Below are 18,843 nucleotides of genomic sequence, written 5' to 3' on the forward strand. Positions count from 1 at the left end.
ATGACAGTAACTCTCCTGGCTCTTCTATGAGTGTAACCAGCTTGTCTCAGTCTCCTTTGTTGGTACATCATTATATATATCACACTCTCTAAATATGGATGTTACCCAGAGCTCTACTGTAGTTTCACTTCTCCCCCCCTCTCAATTATCAGTTTCCAAGGATTTAATTGTCATCATTATGCCAACAATTCTCAGATCTATAGATCCAGTCTAGTCTCCCCTATGATGTTCAATCCTTCATCTCCCCCTAAAACACTCATGTCCCAAACTTCCTTCTTCTAGTTGTCACTACCATTCATCTAGTTGTCAGTTTCCCGTTCCCTTTATAACATATAATCATCTTTTTTCTATTCTACCATGTTATGGAAATGCTTGCTTTACTTTTCAAGTTCAGAATAAAATTATTTTAAAAAAACAAAAAAAGGATAAAATATAAACTTCCTGGTTTAACTTTTAAAACTCTTTACAACGTGGCTCCAACCTATCATTTCAGTTTTATTGTACATTACTATTGTGAAAATAAAAATGGAATAGGAACATGTTCACAAATAATAATATATAGCAGACTACATCTTAACAGTTACATAATTGTATAAAATATAAGATCCAAATGGAAAGAGCTCCCACAGAAAATGAGGTCCTCCAGATATTATATTTTAAGATAACATTCAATAAACATTTATTAATTGCCTACTATGTGTAGGACAGATAGTTGATATAATGGATAGAGTATTAGGCCTGAATCATAAAGACATCTGATCTCAGACACTTACTAACTATATGACTCTAGGCAAGTCATTTACCCTTATTTGTCTCAGATTTCTTATCTGTAAAGTGAGCTGGAGAGGAAATGGCAAACCAGTCAAGTATCTTTGCCACGAAAATCTTATGTGGTGTTTCAAAGAGTCAGACATGATTGAAAAATGATTGGCCAGCAACAACAAATAAGGTGCTGTTTTAATCACATCAAGTCCTAAAACCCACTTAGCTATGTGTACATTTCTATTATACTGGTGCCATAACTTAATAATGAAGTGTCTATAATAGGAGCAAGGGAGCAAGATAGATCATATTTGCGTATTTTTTCCATGATCCCAAGCTGGCTCTACCAATATTCTTCTGGTGAAAAATACTGAAAATAGATGTGGACTATGCTCTATTTGTTCACATAAAGAGATTGAATTAGATGATATTCCTTTCAGTTCTATTATTTATTAATTAAGACTCTAGCTTATAACTAATTTTTCATAGATATTTGGTTTATTATTTTTAACCTTCTGTTTCATTTGTTAATTCACTTAGCAAGTACCAGATGGTAGTTAAACACTTATATTTTCTTCTTGCATTCAAGAAAAATATCTGGATCAATAGAACAGTTGAGAGATAAGTAAACATAGCTGATCTACATTGGAATTTTTGTTGTTCTTTCCTGTAGCAAATGGGTTTGCTGGTTGAAGTGAGTTTTCTATAGATATGATTTTTTTTCTTTCTTGTAAAGAAAGTTCTATTTCTAGACATATATTGTCCCTCATGTAGGTTAGGATCAGAGTAGTTCCTAAATGAAATTATCATAAATGAGAGACAGAGATAAAAAATCATCACTATTCAAAGAGATCTTTTCTGTGACAAACTGGCCATTTCATTTGTTTAGACAAATATTAAGGACATATGAAAAATGTTGACATCTTTGATAAATCTTCCTTAGCTGAAATGGAACTACAGGGTTCACTTGTCGTCATTGTCTTCTTCTTCTTCTTCTTTTCTTCTTCTTCTTCTTCTTCTTCTTCTTCTTCTTCTTCTTCTTCTTCTTCTTCTTCTTCTGCAGCTGCTGCTGCTGCTGCTGCTGCTGCTTCTGCTTCTTCTGCTTCTTCTTTCTGCTTCTGCTTCTTCTTCTTTTTCTTCTTCTTCTTCTTCCTCCTCCTCTCCTCCTCCTCCTCCTCCTCCTCCTCCTCCTCCTCCTTCTTCTTCTTCTTCTTCTTCTTCTTCTTCTTCTTCTTCCTCCTCTTCTCCTCTCTCTCTCTCTCTCCTCTCTCTCTCTCTCTCTCTCTCTCTCTCTCTCTCTCTCTCTCTCTCTCTCTCTCTCTCTCTCTCTCTTCATATATATTGAATTTGTCCCAGCAAGCTTACAGTGAGGAACTTTTTCTACCCATCAAAATTCCACACCTTCTTTTCAAAGGATGTCCCTAGAGAGCTTCCTGGATCATTAGGAGTTCAAGGCATTTTGGCTATGCTTACATTTTACATTTTACATAGTCAGGGTATGTCAGAGGTGGGAATTGAACCCTAGTCTACCTGACATGAGGGCAGCTATCTACTACCCCATCCTGCCCATCATTACTTCCCTTCACTTCACCCTCACCCTTTGGGTCATCCCTGCCAAAGCTCCACTTATAAAAATGAAAAAACTAAGATACAGAGAAAGAAGTTGGTGACCCAAGGTCAATAGGAGTCAAAACTAAGCGCCTATCATGTGCTGTTTTAGATGGACCACATATAATTTCTGTTATTTTTTTGTAAGTCCAATATCAACTATATATTAAATGCGTACTCTCTGTATTAAGTATTGGGAGGACAGAGAAAAGCAAAAACAAATGTTTTTATTTTAATGTGGGACACAACACAAACCCAACTAGGCACTTACAAGATGAATAAGGAATAAGGGGATGCCAGTCTAAGAAAGGATAGTATTAAAACTGAAGGAAAGGGTGTAAGGAAAGAACACCAGCAGAAGCTAGAATTTGAAGAAAATTCCAATTAAATTTAGGTTTAAAAATTAGGATGGAATAGATTCTTAACTATATGTTTATGCATATGAAAATAGGAAAATTGCAATGTAGAGAGTGGGGGGTAGAACTCTTCAGATATTGGGGCAATCAATGTAAAGGCAGGTGAAAAAGGAGATGGGAGTATTGCATCATATATCAAAACTCTTGGCTGACATTACTGGCATATAGAGCGGAGGTTTTGGGCAGAGGTGGGAGGGTTGACAAAAGGATAAGGAGATTTGAAAATTAGGAGGGAGCTAGGTTATAAAGGGCTTTAAATGCCAAATATGCTGATTTAATACTTCAAAAAATCACCTTGATAGCTCTGCATTAGAAGAGTAAGTAGAAATCAAGTAGCATGACAGGTTAGAAGGCTATTAATAGAATACTGGCCAGAAATGTAAAAGGTCTGAACTAGAATTGTGACTCCATGAGCAGAAAGAACAAAACATAAATGAAATAGGTTTTGAAGATATAAGTAACTAGATTTGGCAATTTTTTTTAAATGTAGGGCTATTGAAAGGAAGGAGAATGGTGTCCTCCATAGGAGTAGGGAAGTTCATAACAGAGAGAGATTCAGAGACAGTGAGGATTTATTCTTTGCTGGAACTATTGATTGAAGACACCTAGGAGACATAATGTTTAAAATGTCCAAAAGCAGTTGGTGATGTATGATTAGAACTTGGGAGTGAGACTAAGGCTGTATGTATAGATATGAGAATCATCTTCATAGAGATGACAACTGAACCCATGGAAGATCATGAGATCACTAACAAGATTTTTAAACAAGATTTTAAAAACATTTTAAAGCAAGATTTTAAAGAGAAATTATTTGATTTTTAATGTGTTGTATACAAGTAGGTGCCATATCTCTCTCAGGTCTGCTAATTGCCCTGATCAACAGCATATGCCATCTCTCTGATGGGGATTTAAAAGCTTTCTTCAAATATTTGAACAGCTGCATTGTAGAACAGGAAGCAGATATTACCAGTGACTTGAGAGGGAAGATCTAGAAACAATAGACAGACAAAACAGAGAAGCATATTTTGGCTTCATATTAAGAAAGGCAATTTTTAATCAGAGTTGGTTCCACAGTGTATTTGAGTACCTAATATTAGAGTGAGATTTCCATTGCTAGAAGTATATAAGAAAAGGACCTTGGGATCATTGTATCAAGGGTCTAGAACTAAAAGAAAACTTACAGATTATTCAGTACAACCATCTAGTCTTATGGATGAAGAAACTACAACTTAGGGAAGTCAAGGACTTGCCACAAATCGCATAGTAATACATGTCAAAGGTGAGACAAAGGTCCTCAAAAACTACCTAACAAAGATACTATAGAAGGAATAATTGCATTCAATATTGACAAAGTTCCCAGGAATCCAACACAGTACAGTGGAAATATGACTGGTCTAGCAGTAAGGAGATCTGGATCATTGTTCTTAATAAGTCATTTATTTACAATGTGATCTTGGGCAAGCATCCTTATGTATAAAAAGGAGATAGAATGATATCAGTGCTTCTAAACCTATTTTCAGGTGTCATGGGACTTCAATTTCCCTCATTTGTAAAATGAGTAAAATAATTATTATACTACCAAACTTGCAAGGTGATTCAAAGGTTCTTTGAAAAATTTAAGGAACTGTATATATGTGTTATTATTTGTATCTCTAAGTTCCAATTCAACTCTAATATTTTATATTTACTGCCAAATTAACGTATCTTTTCTCCATGTTAATTCTCCTTGACTTACTATGACTACTTTCTCTATCTTGAAACTTGAGTTCCATGAGATTAAGTTATTATGGTACCCCGAAAACCTCTCCTCTATTTCTTCTGCTTGTTACTCTTTTATATTCTACTCATTGGATATTCCCTAAGAATCAGTCCTCAGCCCTCTCTCTCCTTTACTTGTACTTTTCTCCCTTCAAGAGCCATACCCATTCTCTGGACATCAACTTTCACCTCTTTCCTGATAATCCACAAACCATTACTTCTAATCCTGTCCTTTTACCAAAATTTCAATCCTGCTATTTCTTTGGCCTTTTCCCTGAGAATTTCCCTTGCCCCTGAAAGCTCACTTTATCTAAAATAAAGTTCGTTCTCATCCCTAAAAACGGTATCCTCTTCCAATTTCCTCATTTAAATCAATATCACCACCTCCTGAACTGCTAAAATTTTAAAACTTTAGCCCCTTCTTCTCCTTCAATCCTCAAATTCAAATTCCAAACATTGTTGATATTTCCTTCAAAATATCTTCCATAACTTTCCCTGTCTCTTTGTCTTCATTATTCCATTTCATACCCACATCATAGTCTTATATTTTTGCAACAAATTGCTAAAATATATCTACAACTCCAGGGTCTCTCTCTTCTTCAATTCATCAGTCAATAAGCATTTGTTATGAGCATTTTATATAATAAGTATTGTGATAAAGACTGGGAATACAAGAATAAAAATAAAAATTACAAAGCAATAATTTCACCTAATTCACAAGGAAATCATAGCTTTATGGGGATAAAATAAAAATATGAATATATAGAATAAAGGGGGATAATCATGCTTCTTCCAATTTTTATTCCAAATTGTTATTAAGAATAGATGAACTGGAAGTAGAGTCAAGATGGCAGAGTAAAGGCAAGAAATCCCAGAAGCTCCCCCTCAGACCACTCCAAATTCCTTTAAATTCTGACTCTAACCAAATTCTAGAGTGGCTGGAACCCACAGACTGAAACAATTTTTTGTCCCAAGACAACTTGGAAGATCCTTGGGAAGGGTCTATTATATAAGAGTTAGATGTGTTATACCAGTCACTGGAGCAAACTAGCTACAGTCATTCAGGAACAGTCCATGGGGCACAAGAGTCTCTGGTGGCAGCAGGGGTGGTATCTAGACCAGGGATTGCCAAGGACAACTTGGAAGGTCTGTGGAAAAGTCTACCATAGCAAAGTGAATAGGGAGCCCAGGTCAGCACAGACCTAAGCACAGCCCTGGCCCCGGAAACCAGAAGTAGACCTGCAGAGCCCCCAGCAGCTGTTTCCAAAACGCTCAGTCCACGGATGGTATGGGAGGTCAGGGGAGACTGCAGAGGGCTCTTTGTTATCCCTAGGACAGGACTCTGTTGCTTTTCACATATGCAGATCCAGATCACAGTCTGGTGTCCATATTGACATAGAGGAGCAGAGACCCTCCTCACAGTTCCAGGGCGGATGGGGAGTGCTTGTGGTAGCCTCAGACCATAGCACAGGCCGAGAGGGCAGTCAGAGTCTCTCATAAGACCTTCAAGGAATTGAGGTCCATGGTGGGGGGGTATCCCTGAAAATAGCTGCAAAGACCGTCAAAAGCTTGGGTCAGTGCATCCTCCACTCTGGAAGTAGAGCTCCACCTTAACAAAGAGTTAAAATCAAGTCATAGACTGGAGAAATGAGCAAACAACAGGAGAAAAAGAATCTGACCATAGACAATCACTTTGATCCCATGGAAGATCAAAATATATACCCAGAAGATGACAAAGTCCAAATTTCTATATTCAAAACCTCAAAGAAAAATAGGAATCCATATCAGGTTATAGAAGAGCTCAAAAAAGACTTTGAAAAGCAAGTTAGGGAGGTAGAAGAAAAATTGGGAAAAGAAACGAGAGCGATGCTGGAAAATATGAAAGCCAAGTCAGCAGCTTGGTGAAGGAGATACAAAAAATACTGAAGAAAATATCATTTTAAAAATCAATTCAGGTCAAAGGGAAAAAACAGTCCAAAAGGTCAATGAGGAGAAGAATGCCTTAAAAAATAGAATTAGTCAGCTGGAAAAGGAGATTAAAATATCTCTGAAGAAAATAATTCCTTCAACTGTAGAATGGAGCCAAGGGAAGTTGATGACTTTGTCAGAAATCTAAAAACAATAAAAAAATCAAAAGAATAAAAAATAGAATAAAATGTGAAATAACTCAATGGAAAAAACAATTGTCGGGCGGCTAGGTGGAGCAGTGGATAAAGCACCGGCCCTGGAGTCAGGAGTACCTGGGTTCAAATCCGATCTCAGACACTTAATAATTACCTAGCTGTGTGGCCTTGGGCAAGCCACTTAACCTCATTTGCCTTGCAAAAACCTAAAAAAATTGTCCTGGAAAAAAGATTCAGGAGAAATAATTTAAAAATTACTGGGCTGCCTGAAAATCATGACCAGGAAAAGGGCCTTGCCTTCATTTTTAAAGAAATTCTTCAGGAAAATTCCTCAATATCCTAGAAGCAGAGGGTAAAATAGAAATTGAGGGAATCCATTGATCACATCCTGGTGATCACCTCCAGGAATATTATAGTCAAATTCCAAAACTCCCAAGTCAAGGAGAAAATACTACAAGCATACAGAAATAATTCAAATATAGTGAAGCTACAGTCACAAAGCTACACACAATTTAGCAGTGTCTACATTAAGAGCTCATAGGGCTTAGAATATGATATTCTAGAAGACAGAAAAGCTTGGATTACAACCAAAAATCAACTACCCCGGAAAACTGAACATATTCTTTCAGGGAAAAAATGGACATTCAATGAAATAGTGAATTTTTAAACTTTCCTGTTGAAATGACCAGAGATGAACAAAATTTTTGATCTTCAAGGATAGGACTCAGATGAAACACAGAGAGGGTGGATGGGAAGGGCAAATTATGAGGGATTTAATAATGTTGAATACTTGTATTCCTGCATGGGATTATGATACTGATAACTCGTATGAATCTTCTCATTTATTAGGGCAGTTAGAAGACAAGACACAGGAAGCAGCTGAATATGAAGGCATAATATATTAAAGATGGATTTAATGGATGAGATAGGAATGTACTGGGACAAAGGAAGTATAATGGGTTAAGATATTTAATGTAAAAGAGGCAAAGTTTTTAAAATGGAGTGGAAGGGGGGGAAGGTGAAGAGGAATGAGTGTGTCTTCATTCTCATTGGAAGTGGCTCAGAGAGGAAATACTATACACACTCAATCAGGTATAGAAATGCATCTTATCCTAGAGTAAAAAAAGGAGAGGAAGGGGATGGGAGAAAGGGGATGAGGAGGAAAAGGGGGTGTAGGTGATAGAAAAGAGGAAAGATTGTGGGAAGAGGGTAATCAGATACAACACACTTTTGAGGAGGGACATGGTGAAAGGAGAGAAAGAATAGATTAAATGGAAGCTGGGAAGAATAAGATGGAGGGAAATGCAGCTAGCAATAACAAGTATAGGAAAAAAATATCGAAGTAACTAATCTGATAGGCTTATGATAAAGAATTCAATCCATCCCAAAGACAGATCTGATGGTATCTGAATACATACTGGAGAACACTTTTTCCCTCACTTTATTTTTTCTTGAGGTTTCTCTATCTTTGAGGTGGAATGGGGATTATGTTCACTTTTACAAGACTATTGCAGCAATGTGAAAAAATAAATAAAATGTTAAAAAAATAGTTGGACCAAATCACCATTCTATCACAAGTATATTAGTGAGTCTGTCTTCACATAACTACTACATTAATGACTACTCTTTGCTAATTTTCAGGGTGTGAGATGAGAGTTTATGTGCATTTATCTGATTAGTGATTATTTGCAAATTTTTTTAAATGTTGATATTCTTTGACTACTTATCTGTTGAGAAATGGTTATTATACATTTGGATCAATTTTGTTTTGGATATTAGACTCATCCCTAATATCTGACATAAGACTTTTTGTCACTTAGTCTTTTTCCTTGTCCTGCCTTCATTGATTATGTTTATATAAAGGATTATTAATTTCATCATTAAAAAATTATCTACTTTTGTCTTTTACAAGGATAGATCTTTTAGCTACTCAAGAATTATCTTTCTAGACCTAATTCAGTTGTTTTTTATGTTATAACCTTTTATATTTGTATTATACTTGTATATAAAATCTATTGTGATATACGATGTTATTGATCTGTCTCTTAAAAATTACTTTTCAGTTTGATTTTTCAATAATTCTCCTTAAATATGGATTTCTTTCCCCAGTAAATTCCTTATATATGTCCTTGGGTACATCAGACACTGGTCTACTCTCATGGATTGCTTCTGATTTTTGATTATCTGATATGTTCCACCAATTTACTTTTCTATTTTTAAATCAGTACCATGTAGTTTTGATGATTAATCCATGGGGGCATGATTTTCAATCCTTGCCTAAGGCACATATGTGTCTTCTTCCAGCCCTAATGGAGAAATAGTTTGACTTTAATGCTATGCTCATTTTTTAACTTTGAAGTACATTGTTAAATTTGGAAATGACAAATTTAGATGAAGCAAAATAAGTGCTTTCTCATATAGGTAAGATTGCAGAAAGCACTGTATTTAGACTCAGAAGTCTACTATTTACTGGCTATGTGACCATGGACAAATCCCTTAGCCTGTCTGAATCTCTGTTTCCTTATCTGTTAAGTAGCAATAGTTGCTTCAAAAATATGAAATATATCTTACTGTTCATCTCCTTCATCTGACAAAAGAGAAAGCTGAAACCAAAAGGGGAAATAACTTGTTCAAGAGTACTCCAATTGTAATGAACTAAAATTTGAATGCAACTGAATCCAAAGTTAGTGTCTAATTCCAAAGATAGTCTTCTCACCACAGGGTACACAAGATCATAGATCTTGAATTGGCAATCATTTTAGAATTCATCTAGCATAACTCCCTCCTTTAAAGATGGAGAAAAGTCAAATGACTTGCACAAGGACACAAAGTTAACAAGTGGTAGAGCTAGAATTTGAACTTAAGTCCTATAATTCTGAATTCAGTGCTTCTGTGCACTGTGCTGTTGGAAAGTAAGCATTCTGTAAATTTAAAACACTTTATGAATTTCAGTTATTGTTATTATTAAAATTATATAAATGTAAATTTTATTAATAAAAATAAAAAATATATGTATATAGTCAGTCATTGCTGTTGTTGATTATATTTGAAATATTAAAATGGGTTTTCAGGCTGATATTTTAGAGGACTGAAGGTTAGTCTGGCATCCATTAGAATGGTGTGGGGAACTTTCTACTTAGGAGGTCATACTGGCATGGTGTTGCCAAGGCAACTCAAAATTCAATAAATCTAGAAATTTTTAGGGGTAAATTAATTAAATGTTTAACCAAATAAAGCTGATGAATGATGTTATGAATATCCAAAAGGCCTTTCAAGAAAAAAGGTTCCACACCCCTGCATTAGAGTGTTAAGTGGGACAAGTTGGAAAACATACCTATCAAATGGTGATGAGACCCCATATAGATTCCACCTAGTGTAACTTGCCTGAACTCTTATTTTCTCATCGCTAAATCACTTCTGCCTCTTTATATGCTTTAGCGTCTGTGTTGGAAAATCACATGGCATACTCATTATATTTCCTTTGGATTAGGATTTTATCTGGAATGTGTTTGCAAACCATTGTATTTGACAGATGTTTGAGTTTTGCATTGTCTCCAAATGGCCAACCATCTCCTTGTGTGTTGCAAAGGAACTTTTTGAAATGTCTTCTCTGCTCCAGTTGGAAACTTTTTCTATTAGTTTGAATGGACCACTTCACATTCCTAGCCAAATGGCAGAAGAGCATAGGAATAGGAACCAAGGCACTCTTTTTCTGTCTGGGTCCACCTTCATTTATGCTGTATTTTATTTGTTATGAAAGACTGTGAAACTTGTTGCATTGTACTATTAGGGCTGGATTTTAGAAAGAAGATCTAGTTTATCTGCTTATCTCTCCAGTTGATACATTTGGAAGAAAAAATCAACACAAACACAAGTCAATTACAGGTGCTATTGAAATAATAATTCTGATGCTTCTTGTTGGAGAATAATATTTGACCTGAGTGTTTTCAGATTTTGTAAATAAATCATTGAACATTCACCTTGCCAAGAATAAATAAAATTAAAGGAAGGAGGTGTGATTCCAGAAAAAACATTTTAAGAAAAATCTGAAAATACTCAGGTATAAAACTTTTTGATAAACAATTCTATCCTGAATTTATGGTTGCCTTTCAAAAGATCCACTGAGGGCCAAGATCATATTTTTAATTCTTCTGAATCCTCCAGAATGTCTAGAATAGTGTTAAGTTGATTTTCTCTTTCATCTAATAATTCTTCAAGATTTCAAAAAATTCATGATCATATTAATGTGCTTCAACCTATGATTCAGATCACAATACATGTTTTCTTATTCTGTGTAACTCTTGTTTGTATCATCTAGAAAATTCTTCACCAGAGGTCTATTTAAATTAGAAAGATTTTATTTAACTTGAGTTTTACAATTTCCACCCCCATTCTTGATTCCCTGCCCCACCCCCGCCTCAGAAGGCATTCTGTTAGTCTTTACATTGTTTCCATGGTATATACATTGATCTCAGATGAATGTGATGACAGAGAAATCATATCTTTAAGGAATGAAAATAAAGTATGAAATAGTAAAATTACATAATGAGATAACGGGATTTTTTTTCTAATTTGAAGATAATAGTCCTTGATCTTTGTTCAAACTCCACATTTCTTTATCTGGATACAGATGGTATTCTCCAATGCAGATAGCCCAAAATTGTCCCTGGTTGTTGCATTGATGGAATGAGCAAGTCCATCAATTTTGATAATCACCCCCATGTGTTGCTGTTAGAGTGTGCAACATTTTTCTGATTCTGATCATCTCGCTCAGCATCAGTTCACGCAGATCTTTCCAGGCTTCCTTGAGTTCCAATCCCTCCTGGTTTCTAATAGAACAATAGTGTTCCATGACATACATATACCAGTTTGTTAAGCCATTCCCCAACTGAAGGAAATTCACTTAATTTCCAATTCTTTGTAACCACAAACAGGGCTGTTATGAATATGTTTGTATAAGTGATTTTTTTATCCTTTTTCATAATCTCTTCAGGGTATAGACCCAGTAGTGGTATTACTGGATCAAAGGATATGCACATTTTTGTTGCCCTTTGGGCATAATTCAAAATTGCTCTCCAGAAAGGTTGGATGAGTTCACAGCTCCATCAAAAATGTATTAATGTTCCAGATTTCCCACATCCCTTCCAACATTGATCATTTTCCTCTCTGGTTATATTGGCCAGCCTGAGAGGTGTGAGGTGGTATCTCAGAGATGATTTAATTTGCATTTCTCTAATAAGTAATGATTTGGGGGGTTTGGGTTTTTTTTTATTTTTTGTTTTTTTATATTTTGCAAGGCAAACGGGGTTAAGTGGCTTGCCCAAGGCCACATGGCTAGGTAATTATAAAGTGTCTGAGGTCGGATTTGAACCCAGGTACTCCTGACTCCAAGGCCAGTGCTCTATTCACTGCACCACCTAGCTGCCCCCCATAAGTAACAATTTGAAGCAATTTTTCATATGACTATGGATTGCTTTGATTTCCTCAGTTGTAAATTGCCTTTGCATATCCTTTGATCATTTTCAATTGGGGAATGGCTTACTTTTTGAAAATTTGACTCAGTTCTCTGTATATTTTAGAAATGAATCCTTTGTCAGAAATACTAGTTGCAAAAGTTGTTTCCCAATTTACTACATTTCTTCTGATTTTGGTTACAGCAGTTTTCTCAGTGCAAAAGCTTTTTAATTTAATGTAATCAAAATTATCTAGTTTGTTTTTAATGATGTTCTCCATCTCTTCCTTGGTCATAAACTGCTTCCCTTTCCATAGATCTGACAAATATTAACTACTCCATCATCTTCTAGTTTTCTTATAATATTGATTTTTACGTCTAAATCCCATTTCTATTTTGATCTTATCTTGGTATAGTGTGTGAAGTGTTGATCTAATCTAAATTTCTTCCATACTAATTTCCAATTTGCCCAACAGTTTTTTTATCAAAAACAGAGAGTTTTTATTCCAATAGCTGGACTCTTTGGGGTTATCAAATAGCAGATTACTATAATCATTTCCTGCTATTGCACCTAGTCTATTCCACTGATCCACTACTCTATTTCTTAGCCAATATCAGACAGTTTTGATGACTGATGCTTTGTAATATAATTTTAGATCTGGCAAGGCTAAGCCATCTTCTTTTGCACTTTTTTTTCAATGAATCCCTGGAAATTCTTGACTTTTTATTTCTCCATATAAATTTACTTACAACTTTTTCTAATTCATTAAAGTATTTTTTTGGAATTTTGATTGGCAGGGCACTAAACAAGTAGTTTAGTTTTGGTAGGATTTTCATTTTTATTATATTACCTTGACTTATCCATGAGCAATTGATGTTTGTCCAGTTATTTAAATCAAATTTTATTTGTGTGAGAAGTATATTGTTATTGTTTTCAAAAAGTTTTTGAGTTTGCCTTGGCATATAGACCCCCAGGTATTTTATAGTGTCTGAGCTTACTTTAAATGGGATTTCTCTTTCTAGCTCTTTCTGCTGCATCTTGCTAGTCATATATAAAAAAAGTTAAGGATTTATGAGGGTTTCTTTTATATCCTGCAGCTTTGCAGAAGTTGCTAATTGTTTCTGGTAGTTTTTTAGATGATATTTTGGGATTTTCTAGGTATACCATCATGTCATCTGAAAAGAGAGTTTTGTCTCTTCCTTCCCAGTTCTAATTCCTTAAATTTCTTTTTCTTCTCTTATTGCTGAGGCTAACTTTTCTAATACAATATTGAATAGTAGTGGTGATAATGGGCATCCTTTTTTCACCCCTAATCTTATTGGGAATGTGCCTAGACTATCCCTGTTGCATATAATGCTTGTTGATCGTTTCAGGTAGATATTGCCTATTATTTTGAGGAACAATTCATTTATTCCTAGTCTCCAGTGTTTTTACAGGAATGAGTATTTTATCAAAAAGTTTTTCAGCATCTGTTGATATGATCATATGATTTCTGATAGGATTGTTATTGATATAATTAATTATACTAACAGTTTTCCTAAAATTGAACCAACCCTGCATTCCTGGGATAAATCCTGCTTGATCGTAATGTAATATCCTAGTGATAACTTATGCTCATTTTGCTAAGATTTTATTAAGATTTTTTGCATCTATATTCATCAGGGAGATAGGTCTATAATTTTCTTTCTCTGTTTGAAATCTTTCTGTTTTAGCTATCAGCACCATATGGTGGAAAGAATTAGGCAGAGTTCTGTGTTCACCTGTTTTTCCAAAGAGTTTATATAGAATTAGAACCAATTGTTCCTTAAATGTTTGATAGAGTTCACTTGTGAATCCATCTGACCCTGGAGATTTTTTCTTAGGGAGTTCAATAATGGCTTGTTGAATTTTCTTTTTTGAGATCAAGTAAGTTAGGTTTTTAATTTCCTCTTCATTTATCTGGGCAACTTACATTTTAGTAAACATTCATCCATTTCACTTAGATTGTCAAATTTATTGACACAGAGTTGAGCAAAATAATTCTGAATTATTACCTTAATTTCTTCCTCATTGGTGGCAAGTTCACCTTTTTCATTTATGATACTAGCAATTTGGTTTTCTTCTTTCTTTTTTCATAATCAAATTGACCAGAGGTTTATCACTTTATTGGGTTTTTTCATAAAAACAAGTCTTCATTTCATTTATTAATTCAATAGTTTTCTTGCTTTTGATTTTATTAATTTCTCCTTTAACTTTTAGAATTTATCATTTGGTATTTGAGGGTTTTTAATTTGTTCAATGTCTAATTTTTTAGTTTCATATTTAGTTCACTGATTTCTTCTTTCTCTAATTTCTTCAAGTAAGCATATCCCCTGACACCTGCTTTGAGTGAATCCCATAAGTTTTGGTATGTTATTTCATTACTGTCATTATCTAGTATGAAATAATTAATTTTTTCTATAATTTGTTGCTTGATCCACTCATTTTTTAAAATGAGGTTATTTAGTTTTCAATTAGTTCTGGGTCTATATTTCCCTGACCCAATAATGCATATGATTTTTATTGCATTATGATCTCAGCAAGATGCAGTCAGTATTTCTGCTTTTCTTCAATTGATCATTAGGTTTTTATGTCCTAGTACAAAAAATGTATATTACTTTCTATTCCCATTCAATTTCTCCATAGGTCTATCATATCTTGGTTTTCTAAAAATCTACCTCCTGAAGTTCCTTCATTTTATGATTAGATTTATCTAAATCTGAGAGCAGGAGGTTGAGGTCTCCCACTAATGGAGTTTTTCTATCTATGTCTTCCTGTAAGCTCTTTCAACTTCTCCTCTAAGAATCTGGATGCTGTACCATTGGGTGTGTACATATTTAGTATTGAAATTACTTTATTGTCTATGGTACCTTTTAGGAGGATATAGTTTCCTTCTTTATCTCTTTTAACACTATCTATTTTTGGTGCTACTTTATCTGAGATAAGCATTGCTACCCCTGCATTTTTCATTTCAGCAGAAGGAAACTATATTTTGCTCCAACCTTCTACCTTTATTGTATATGTATCTCTCTGCTTCTAATGAGGTTCTTATAAGCAGCATATTATAGGGTTCTGTTTTTTAATCCACTCTGCTATTTGCTTACATTTTTAAGGGAGAGTTCATCCTATTCACATTTAAAGTTATAATTACTAACTTTTTATGGCCCTCCATGCTATCTTCCTTCTGTTTGTATTTTCCCCCCTTTTTTCCTTTTATCCATATTTCCCAGTGTTTTGTTTCTGAATACTGCCACCTTCACTGTGTTTGCCTGCTTATATCAAACACCTCTCCTTTCCCTTTTCCCCTTCTTTCCTTCCTTCTGTTAATTCCCTTCCCCCCTTCCTGTCCTCCCTACCCCCTTTTCCCTCTTTATGCTTGAAAAGTAAGGTAAGTTTCTTAACTGAGTATGTCTAAATTAACTTTAAGCCAAATCTGATGAGATGAAGAATCAGGTGGTTCTCATCTCTCCTCTTCTTTCCCTCAATTACAATAGATCTTTTGTACCTCTTGATGTAAGAAGATTTACCCCATTCAGTCTCTTCCATCCTCACATCTTCTTACTGTCCTCCTTTTTAAGGAGCTATTGTTTTTAAATCATTCTTTCTGAGTCACAGAAAAGTTATGAGTGTCCAACAATTCTGGCTAAGTATATTCTCTCTAATAGAGTTACATTTCTCAAGAGTTATAAGACTTTCTCCCAAGTGGATATATAGCCAGTTTCATCTTACTGGATAGCAGGGTTTTTTTCTGTACCCTTTTTTTAACCTTTTCATGTGTCTCCTGAACCTCCTGTTGGATGTCCAAATTTTCTATTTAGCTCTGCTCTTTTCATCATGAAATTTTCGAAGTCTCTCATTGCATTAAATGTCCATCTTTTCCCTTGGAAGAGAAGGCTCAGATTTGACAAACAGTGGACTCTTGGCTGCATTACAAGCTCCCTTGCTCTTTGGAATATTTCATTCCAGGCTGTTCAATCCCTTAATGTTGCTGTGGCCAGGTCCTACCTGATCCTTACTGTTTCTCCTTGGTATTTAAATTTTTTTCTTTCTGGCTGCTTGCAGGATTTTTTCTTTTATCTGATAGTTCTGGAATTTGACCACAATATTCCTTGATGTTTTCAATTTAAGATCTCTTTCCAGAGGGTATCGATGTACTCTTTCAATAACTATTTTGCCCTCTGTTTCCATGATAGCACAATTTTCCATCACTAAATCCTGTAATATTAAGTCCAGGCTTTTTTTCCTCTTCAATGTTTTCAGGAAGGGTTATAATTCTCAGGTTCTCCCTTCTTGATCTGTTTTCATGGTTAGTGGTTTTGCTGATGAGGTATTTCCACATTTTCTTCTATTTTTTTCGATCTTTTGGTTTTGTTTAACATAATCTTGTTGTCTCATGAAGTCATTAGTTTCCACCGATTCCATTCTTTTTTTTTAAGAGAAGATTTTTCTTCATTTATCTTTTGCAACTCCTTTTACAGTTGGTCAATTCTATTTTTGAAGGAGTTTTCTATTTGCCAAAATATAGTTTTGAAAGAATCATTTTCTTTTTTGCATTTTCCCAATTGAAGATCTGAAAGAGTTATTCTCATTTTGTATTTGTCCAATTGTATTTTCCAAGTATTTGTTTTCTTCTTGTGAGATGTTATTTTTCTCTGATGTGTTAATTTTCGCTTGAGTTTCTTTTCCCAATTTTTCCAATTGATTTTTAAATTCCTTCCTGATTTCTTCAAGGACGTCTTTCTGGGCTGAAGACCAATTCATATTCTCCTCAGCAGTACTAGATCTCTCTGGGTTAGAATCTGTTTTTTTTCTAAGTATTTTTCCATGGGTTCCCCCTTACTATGACCTTTCTTCATCTTTCTAGGATCTTGTGTTGGGGGTGGGAGTGGGGAGGCTGGCTCTCAGAGGTTTGCTTTTGAAGATTCTAGAGGCTTTGTTTACTTGGCTTAGTATTTCCAAGGACCAGTCAGTAGGGGGCACTGGTTGATTTCTCTGGAGTGTTTGGGACCCAGAGTAGCAGGGTCTGAGTTGCCCTTGAACACTGGGCTGGGCCCTGGGGTAAAGAGTTAATCTCTTTCAGTTGAATAAACCCTGTTGACCATTCCTTAGCCTGGGGTGGGGGGGTTGTTTGTTGCTTGTTCTGGGCAAAGGCTCCACTGAAAGTATTGAGCTCAGGTCCCAGGTCCATTTGGTTGTTCTCCAGGCATGCTTTGAACTCTGAACTTACCCTGCTGTAACTCCTTTCAGCTAAAGTTAGATCTCGGACCTGCCACTCATCAAAGACTCTAGGACTGAGGCTGGCCCTCTGACTTCCCCCAGCTGCTGATCCTGAGCTGACCTTCTACTCTCATCTCCCGGTTCACCCATAGTTTCCTGAGACAGATCTTCTTGGTAGGTATTCTACTCCTAGCTTCTCTTTCTGGGTTTTGTCGATTGAATTTCTGTTGAGAGGTTTCTTTCATGTTGCTTCTGAGGGTAAAGGAGCACTTAACACAATGCCTGTCTTCTCTCTGCCATCTTGGATGGAAGACCAGATCCCTTAATATTATGAAGATTCCAGTGCAGAAAAGAAGAGGTACATCAGTTATTCTTTACACTTATTACATATCTCATTCACTTACCTTGAATGAAAAGTTCATTAATGATAGTATATGCTGTTTTTTTGTCATTTGTAATACACTGCAATCTACTGCTGCCCATCATTCATCTTTCCATTGACCTTTTGGTCAATTATAAACTTGATTATGAAAACATAGTTTTATTATAAGAATCGCAACACACTTGAACTACAATGCTACTATCCAATAAATTGAGTTTAATTGGGGGAATTCAATTGGGGGCAAGCAGCAAGTTGTATTGCCTTTGGAAAATTAAAATATTTTTTTTAATGGCCACCTTATTCTGTCTGAAACCAAGGTCAAAGTAATTAATATCCAGTGTTCTTGTATGTTCTTGTATGACTGCAAATCGTGAAATAATAACTATAACAATAACAAGAATAACTAGTAATTTATATATTTATATATCATTTTCCCCTTTTTTCTTTCTTTCCTTTTATTTATATATCATTTTAAGAATTATAAAGTGCTTTAAAAATATTATCTCATTTTATCCTTAAAATACTCCTCTGAGTAGTAATTGCTATTATTATTCCCAACTTACAGATGAGGGAACTGAGGCAGACAGAGGCTGATTTGTGTAGGATGTCAGATAATGAATTTAAATTCAAGTCATCCTAACTCCAGGGGTCTTTCCACTGTATCACCCAGTTGTAGCATTACAGTCTCTCAAGAACTGAAATTGAAATTCATCCAGTTTCCTAGTAGATCAAAGCGGTCTGTAACATGCTATAAATGAGGAATTATAGAGTGGTATAATTGATATTATTAATTAAAAGTAAAAATATGGATTGGTCATTTCAATGAGGCCTTACCGTAGCACATGTGCTCCCTTATTTTAATAATACCAGGAGAAAACCAGGAACTCCCTATGGTGAATTCATGGGAATACACAGAAAAGAGTGGCACAAAAAAGACAGGTAGGAGTAGGTATAAAATGTATTTTCATAAAATTATTATAAAACAATTACAGGTTGACAAGTATTTAACAATATATATTCATATTACTCCATCAAAGTAAAGAAAAAAAGGTAAATTAGAAGATAATTACATTGGAATCTTGTGGCAACTAGAGAACCTAACACCC

The sequence above is a fragment of the Macrotis lagotis genome, chromosome 3 (assembly GCF_037893015.1).
Source record: "Macrotis lagotis isolate mMagLag1 chromosome 3, bilby.v1.9.chrom.fasta, whole genome shotgun sequence".
Taxonomy (NCBI): domain Eukaryota; kingdom Metazoa; phylum Chordata; class Mammalia; order Peramelemorphia; family Peramelidae; genus Macrotis; species Macrotis lagotis.